This window comes from Neovison vison, chromosome 4, assembly GCF_020171115.1.
Source record: "Neovison vison isolate M4711 chromosome 4, ASM_NN_V1, whole genome shotgun sequence".
Lineage (NCBI taxonomy): Eukaryota > Metazoa > Chordata > Mammalia > Carnivora > Mustelidae > Neogale > Neogale vison.
In genome coordinates, this window is record NC_058094.1 from 189,536,189 (window position 1) to 189,545,130 (window position 8,942).

The following is an 8,942-nucleotide window of genomic DNA, read 5'->3' on the forward strand; positions in this document are numbered from 1 at the left end:
ACTGAATATTTCAGAGATTAAGTAATTTGCTGAAGCTATTCATAAATCTATAATAATATAGATTTATATATATTATATAATATATAATATAATATAAATTACATTATATATATAATAATATAGATATATAATAAGGTTCTTATAATAACAATAGTATCTTTTGAGTATATACTATTTGCCAAACACTTTACATACATAAGCCCTTTTAATATTTTTGGCAACCTCATTATTACACTAGAGACCATTATCCTACTTAACAGGGTAGGAAACAGAGGCCCACAGAACTGGCAACAATCAGTAAGTAGCAGAGTCCACGTGCTTCCTCCTGACAATATACCCTGTTGATTATGTAACCAAAAATCCTCAACAAAGTTCTAGCAAACCAAAATGAACCACACACTGAAAGGATCATACATTTGGATCAAGTGGGATTTATCCCTAGAATGCAAAGATGTTTCAAACATAAGCAAATTAATAAATATGATAAACCACATTAATAGCATAAAGGATAAAAGTTGATGCAAAGCCCTCTCAGTTGTTGCAAAGAAAGCATTTGACAAACTGTGACATCATTTTAAGATAAAAGTTCTCAATAAAATGGGTATAGAATGAAAATTCCTCAACATACTAAAGACCGCATATGACAAACCCGCAGCTAACATACCCAGTGTTGAAAAGCTGAGAGTTTTTCCCTGGAAATTAGAATAAGACAGGATGCTCACTCTTTCCATTCTTATTCAACAACAAAAAAGAGAGAGAGAAGAAACAGTCACTCTGAACTGACACTCCCAAGGCCAGGTGTTCAAGGCCAGGTGTATTTGCAGTTGAACTTCCTCTTCCCCTTAAGCCACCCTGTCTTTGTGATGAGCAGTAGCCTGGAGTCAGTCAGTTATCAGCACAGAAGATTCTCTTTAACAACACCTGAAGCCAACCACAACACTGAGAAACAATTCCAGGTGATAGATACAACAAAGGAGGAATGAAGAAAAAAGGACTCAGTAGATAAAATCTCTTTTCAAGTCAGTGAATCAAAAAAAATCAGTTATAAGTATTGCCCCTTCCCAATGAAGTGTGTGTGTGTGTGTGTGTGTGTGTGTAACAACTCTTAGAAATATAATAGCACTTGTTAGAGGTAAAAGAAAGATGGGTTATCTTCCTCAGACGATAGAAGGCTTGCAATAAGAAACAGCATTCCACTAACATAACATAATAATAAATAAATAAATAAAAGTACAGACTCAACCATTAAACTTTTAGCAAGTTGAAAAAAAAATAGCATGTGCACAGGCACGATTAAAGTACATTTTTTAAAATACCACTCTTTTAAAATACCACTCTTGTTCAACATAGTATTAGAAGTCCTAGCAACAGCAATCAGACAACAGAGAGAAATAAAAGGTATCCAAATTGGTAATGAAGAAGTCAAACTCTCTCTCTTCGCAGATGACATGATTCTTTATATGGAAAAACCCAAAAGACTCCACCCCAAACTACTAGAACTCATACAGCAATTCAGCAACGTGGCAGGATACAAAGTCAATGTGCAGAAATCAGTGGCTTTCTTATACACTAACAATGAAAATACAGAAAGGGAAATTAGAGAATCGATTCCATTTACTATAGCACCAAGAACCATAAGATACCTGGGAATAAACCTAACTAAAGAGGTAAAGGATCTGTACTTGAGGAACTACAGAACACTCATGAAAGAAATTGAAGAAGACACAAATAGATGGAAGACCATTCCATGCTCTTGGATCGGAAGAATAAACATTGTTAAAATGTCTATACTGCCTAGAGCAATCTATACTTTTAATGCCATTCTGATCAAAATTCCACCGGCATTCTTCAAAGAGCTGGAGCAAATAATCCTAAAATTTGTATGGAATCAGAAGAGACCCCGAATCGCTAAGGAAATGTTGAAAAACAAAAATAAAGCTGGCGGCATCACCTTACCTGATTTCAAGCTTTATTACAAAGCTGTGATCACCAAGACAGCATGGTACTGGCATAAAAACAGACACATAGACCAGTGGAACAGAGTAGAGAGCCCAGATATGGACCCTCAACTCTATGGTCAATTAATCTTTGACAAAACAGGAAAAAATATACAGTGGAAAAAAGACAGTCTCTTCATTAAATGGTGCTGGGAAAACTGGACAGCTATATGTAGAAGAATGAAACTCGACCATTCTCTTACACCGTACACAAAGATCAACTCAAAATGGATAAAAGACCTCAACGTGAGACAGGAATCCATCAGAATCTTAGAGGAGAACATAGGCAGTAATCTCTTTGATATCAGCCACAGCAACTTCTTTCAAGATACGTCTCCAAAGGCAAAGGAAACAAAAGCGAAAATAAACTTCTGGGACTTCATCAAAATCAAAAGCTTCTGCACAGCAAAGGAAACAGTCAAAAAAACAAAGAAGCAACCCACGGAATGGGAGAAGATATTTGCAAATGACAGTACAGACAAAAGGTTGATATCCAGGATCTATAATGAACTCCTCAAACTCAACCCACACGAAACAGACAAACACATCAAAAAATGGGCAGAAGATATGAACAGACACTTCTCCCATCAAGACATACAAATGGCTATCAGACACATGAAAAAATGCTCATCATCATTAGCCCTCAGGGAGATTCAAATTAAAACCACATTGAGATATCACCTTACACCAGTTAGAATGGCCAAAATTAACAAAACAGGAAACAACATGTGTTGGAGAGGATGTGCAGAAAGGGGAACCCTCTTACACTGTTGGTGGGAATGCAAGTTGGTTCAGCCTCTTTGGAGAACAGTGTAGAGATTCCTCAAGAAATTAAAAATAGAGCTTCCCTATGACCCTGCAATTGCACTCCTGGGTATTTACCCCAAAGATACAGATGTCGTGAAAAGAAGGGCCATCTGTACCCCAATGTTTATAGCAGCAATGGCCACAGTCGCCAAACTATGGAAAGAACCAAGATGCCCTTCAACGGATGAATAGATAAGGAAGATGTGTTCCATATACACTATGGAGTATTATGCCTCCATCAGAAAGGATGAATACCCAACTTTTGTAGCAATATGGACGGGACTGGAAGAGATTATGCTGAGTGAAATAAGTCAAGCAGAGAGAGTCAATTATCATATGGTTTCACTTATTTGTGGAGCATAACCAATAGCATGGAGGACAAGGGGCGTTAGAGAGGAGTAGGGAATTTGGGTAAATTGGAAGGGGAGGTGAACCATGAGAGACTATGGACTCTGAAAAACAGTCTGAGGGGTTTGAAGTGGCAGGGGGGTGGGAGGCTGGGGTACCAGGTGGTGGGTATTATAGAGGGCACGGCTTGCATGGAGCACTGGGTGTGGTGAAAAAATAATGAATAATGTTTTCTGAAAATAAATAAATTGGAAAAAAAAACTTGATTTAAAAATAAAAAAAATAGCATGTGCACAGGCACGATTAAAGTACATTTTTTTAAATAATTTAATTTTTTTAAGATTTTTAAGATTTATTTTAGAGAGCCCATGTAGGCATGAGATAGGGGAGGGGCAGAGGGGGAGAGGGGTAAGGAGAGGTACATGTAGACTCCATACTGAGCAGGGAGCCCGATGCAGGGCTTGATCTCATGACCCTGAGACCATGACCTGAGCCAAAACCAAGAGTTGGACGCTCAATGTACTGCACCACTTGGGCACCACTAAAATGATATAATTTTAAGATTGGATTTTTTTTTTTTTCCCAATTTATTTATTTTCAGAAAAACAGTATTCATTATTTTTTCACCACACCCAGTGCTCCATGCAAGCTGTGCCCTCTATAATACCCACCACCTGGTACCCCAACCTCCCACCCCCCCCGCCACTTCAAACCCCTCAGACTGTTTTTCAGAGTCCATAGTCTCTCATGGTTCACCTCCCCTTCCAATTTACCCAAATTCCCTACTACTCTCTAACGCCCCTTGTCCTCCATGCTATTGGTTATGCTCCACAAATGAGTGAAACCATATGATAATTGACTCTCTCTGCTTGACTGATTTCACTCAGCATAATCTCTTCCAGTCCCGTCCATGTTGCTACAAAAGTTGGATATTCGTCCTTTCTGATGGAGGCATAATACTCCATAGTGTATATGGACCACATCTTCCTTATCCATTCATCCGTTGAAGGGCATCTTGGTTCTTTCCATAGTTTGGCGACTGTGGCCATTGCTGCTATAAACATTGGGGTACAGATGGCCCTTCTTTTCACGACATCTGTATCTTTGGGGTAAATACCCAGGAGTGCAATTGCAGGGTCGTAGGGAAGCTCTATTTTTAATTTCTTGAGGAATCTCCACACTGTTCTCCAAAGAGGCTGCACCAACTTGCATTCCCACCAACAGTGTAAGAGGGTTCCCCTTTCTCCACATCCTCTCCAACACATGTTGTTTCCTGTTTTGTTAATTTTGGCCATTCTAACTGGTGTAAGGTGATATCTCAATGTGGTTTTATTTTTTTATTTTTTTTTTTTTGAATAAGAGATTTTATTTTATTTTTTTTTTCCCAATTTATTTATTTTCAGAAAAACAGTATTCATTATTTTTTCACCACACCCAGTGCCCCATGCAAGCTGTGCCCTCTATAATACCCACCACCTGGTACCCCAACCTCCCACCCCCCCGCCACTTCAAACCCCTCAGACTGTTTTTCAGAGTCCATAGTCTCTCATGGTTCACCTCCCCTTCCAATTTACCCAAATTCCCTACTACTCTCTAACGCCCCTTGTCCTCCATGCTATTGGTTATGCTCCACAAATGAGTGAAACCATATGATAATTGACTCTCTCTGCTTGACTGATTTCACTCAGCATAATCTCTTCCAGTCCCGTCCATGTTGCTACAAAAGTTGGATATTCGTCCTTTCTGATGGAGGCATAATACTCCATAGTGTATATGGACCACATCTTCCTTATCCATTCATCCGTTGAAGGGCATCTTGGTTCTTTCCATAGTTTGGCGACTGTGGCCATTGCTGCTATAAACATTGGGGTACAGATGGCCCTTCTTTTCACGACATCTGTATCTTTGGGGTAAATACCCAGGAGTGCAATTGCAGGGTCGTAGGGAAGCTCTATTTTTAATTTCTTGAGGAATCTCCACACTGTTCTCCAAAGAGGCTGCACCAACTTGCATTCCCACCAACAGTGTAAGAGGGTTCCCCTTTCTCCACATCCTCTCCAACAAGACAGCATGGTACTGGCATAAAAACAGACACATAGACCAGTGGAACAGAGTAGAGAGCCCTGATATGGACCCTCAACTCTATGGTCAATTAATCTTCGACAAAACAGGAAAAAATATACAGTGGAAAAAAGACAGTCTCTTCAATAAATGGTGCTGGGAAAACTGGACAGCTATATGTAGAAGAATGAAACTCGACCATTCTCTTACACCGTACACAAAGATCAACTCAAAATGGATAAAAGACCTCAACGTGAGACAGGAATCTATCAGAATCTTAGAGGAGAATATAGGCAGTAATCTCTTCGATATCAGCCACAGCAACTTCTTTCAAGATACGTCTCCAAAGGCAAAGGAAACAAAAGCGAAAATAAACTTCTGGGACTTCATCAAAATCAAAAGCTTCTGCACAGCAAAGGAAACAGTCAAAAAAACAAAGAGGCAACCCACGGAATGGGAGAAGATATTTGCAAATGACAGTTAAGATTGGATTTTACATAGTTTTCCAGAGAAATATCTTATCTGGGCTAAGTGAGAACATTTCTGCCAGCTGATAGATATTGCTTAATATGGTTCAGCCTGGTCCCTCCTGATGGAACAGTATATTGTCTCTATCAAGGAGTGCGGGCAATAGGGGTATGACCTGAAGCTAAAGTAAAGACTGATCAAGAACCTGGAATCCAGAGGAAAAATACCAATCAGTAAGATGCTTTGGATGACTACTGTTCCAAGATGTATCGATTACATGATATGTGACAGAAAGTATGATGGTTCTGGGAGTTCAGACCAAAGCTTTGAAGGGCATATCAGAAGCAGTTCAGTCTGAGAGGGGTGTCAAAGGGCAGGAAGGGAGAGTAAGAACTCTAGCAATGGTTGAGTCCTGCCGTAAACTTGATACCGAGTGCTGGTTTTCATGCTTATGCTTTTCCTGCCCATTAGGCACTTACTTCAATGTGTGGTTTCTCCAAACTGCCATATCTTTGGCCTCCCCAGGAATAACCATCTCAAGGAAACTGAGATAACACAATGGCAATTAAACAGCTGGGAGGAAATGAGTTCTTGCCATCATGGGATAAAGACCCCCAAAGACACCAGTTTGATTGCTAGAAAACATGCAGCTCAGTTCAAGCCTAATGTGGGGGAAAAAAAAAAACACAGCATCAGAATGCTGGAAAGGTCAAGCTCTTTCCACAGTGGGAGCTGCTATGGTTGGCCGGCCAAATGTTAGCTCCAATTCAGTAACAAGAGATAAGGAAGGGACAGTGCAAACCCATAAATCTCTCTGCCATGCAGCCTTTTATCTGAATATGTTAAAAAAAATCGAGACAGGAAATATGTAACCCTAAAGCAGTAGCCTGATACATTTATTAGCTATAACTAGGTTTTCCAAACATGTAACGTAAGTTAATTGAGACTTCAACGGAAGCCTTAAATTGCTAGCCTCTTCTACCCATTTAAAATTTAGAAAACCACAGTGTTCCTGATGAGAATCAAGGGAGCTGTACTGTTTGAAGAAATGGACCCAGGAACCACTCGTCACTAGATGTCTACCTGTAGACTGCAACAGCTGATCCCTGCTTTGGTACCATCTTGCAAATGGTGAGTCAAGTAAAATATGACTAGTCCATGCTAAGGCACTAAATGTGCAAGTTCTCATTATTCAGTGCCCAAATAAGGCCCAAAATAGCCAATCCTGTCTACCAGTTCAGATCTCTTCTCTAAAGAGAAGGGAGTTGGGGGACATTGGAAGGGGAGGTGAATCATGAGAGACTATGGACTCTGAAAAACAATCTGAGGGTTTTGAAGTGGCAGGGGGGGTGGGAAGTTGGGGTACCAGGTGGTGGGTATTATAGAGGGCACAGCTTGCATGGAGCACTGGATGTGGTGAAAAAATAATGAATACTGTTATGCTGAAAATAAATAAATTTAATATAAAAGAAAAAGAAACTTCAAATACTCACTACACAACTATATACACATTAGACTAGATGTCTATACATATTTTTATCTATGTTATTAAAGGTTAATGTAAGCATAAACACATACACTTACAAGTTCAAATACCATATAATCTGACATGGTTCTAGAATTATCTACCAGTCCTTCTCCCTAGGGAGTTTCGTCAGGCACGATTAGGCTAGACAGGTGCTCAACCGATGCCTCCTGGAGGACATTTGACTATGTTTGGAGACATTTTTGATTGTCACAATTTGAGGTGACATGCTACAGGAATATGTGGGTAGAGGCAGAAATGCTTCTAAAAACCCTAAAATGCCTAAGACAACCCCTCAAAACAAATTAGCCAGTCCGACTTGTAGAGAATTAGGATATTGATCGCCTTTCCTTCATCATCCTGGTTCCACGTCTACGAACCTGGCCCACCCATGCCTCACAGCTCTACCACCAGTAAACACAAATGATCAGTTCTGAAATGATAGCAATTTCCCCAAATCTCTACCTCTCAGATTCTTCGTTGCAAACTTCTGAGTCCACTCTACCTCATTTAAACAGAAAACAAGGGGCGCCTGGGTGGCTCAGTGGGTTAAAGCCTCTAACTTCCGCTCAGGTCATGATCCCGGGGTCCTGGGATCAAGCCCCACATTGGGCTCTCTGCTCAGCAGGGAGTCCGCTTCTCCTTCTCTCTCTGCCTGCCTCTCTGCCTACTTGTGATCTTTATCAAATAAATAAATAAAATCTTTAAAAAAAAAACAGAAAATGAATCTATTCAAAACTATCAAGCAACTTGCAGAATTTCTGAGGTGGGGCACGGGACAGAGAACCAATTTGGGGCTAGGCACCTGGAGCAATGTGCATCCCACCATGCTACAAAAGACCACACACACACATTGGAGGGGCCTCTGCCACCCCTGCACCAAAAGCTCGAGTCCAGCTAGGGCCAGCTTTCTCTCGTGGCTTACTTCTGCACTCCGGGTTCATACAGATGGCCCTAGTTGGCAGAGAGAGAGTAAAAAAACACCTCCCATGCTTGCTGACAGGATGGAAAAGATGGAAAAGCAGCTTGACTTGTGGATTGATAAGACGACAACCAATTCTTAAAAAGCATAGTGGGCAGCATTGTTGTGAGGCTGAAAGGCAAAGGAATCGGTGGTCCCCCTACTATAATTAAAATATAGTTTCATTAGAAAACACCACATTTAATTAATTATGTATAAATACATATTAAATAGTGTCTTTAAACAGAAACCCATGGAAAACAAAGTTATGGATTGATGTATGACCAGAGGCATGCAGGAGCCCCACCCTATATTTATTTCCTCTAGGAGCAATGACTCCATATTCACTAATTTGGTATTCATGCTAATTCAATATGCAGGACATAACTACTGCAAATAATGACAGAACTAACTGCATCTTGGTAGGCACTTCTCAGAATCAACATCATGCAGAAGTATAAATTCCTGATGGTATACGCTTGCCTGAGGGCACATTTGAAAGGCTTACTGAGTGGCTGGTGGGAGGTGCACTGCAAGGAAAGAGAGGCAGATCAAATAAATAAAATAAAAAATCTTTAAAAAGGGGCGCCTGGGTGGCTCAGTTGGTTGGACGACTGCCTTCAGCTCAGGTTGAAGAGACCCCTCTTCCCTTCCCCCTACTTGGACAATCCTCCCTTATCTCAGCACAGCCCTGGAGCTAGGAGGGGCAACGGCATGTTGCGGGGGAGATAGGTACGCTTGCCGCGTGCGGCTTGTAACGCGCAGATAGTCACGT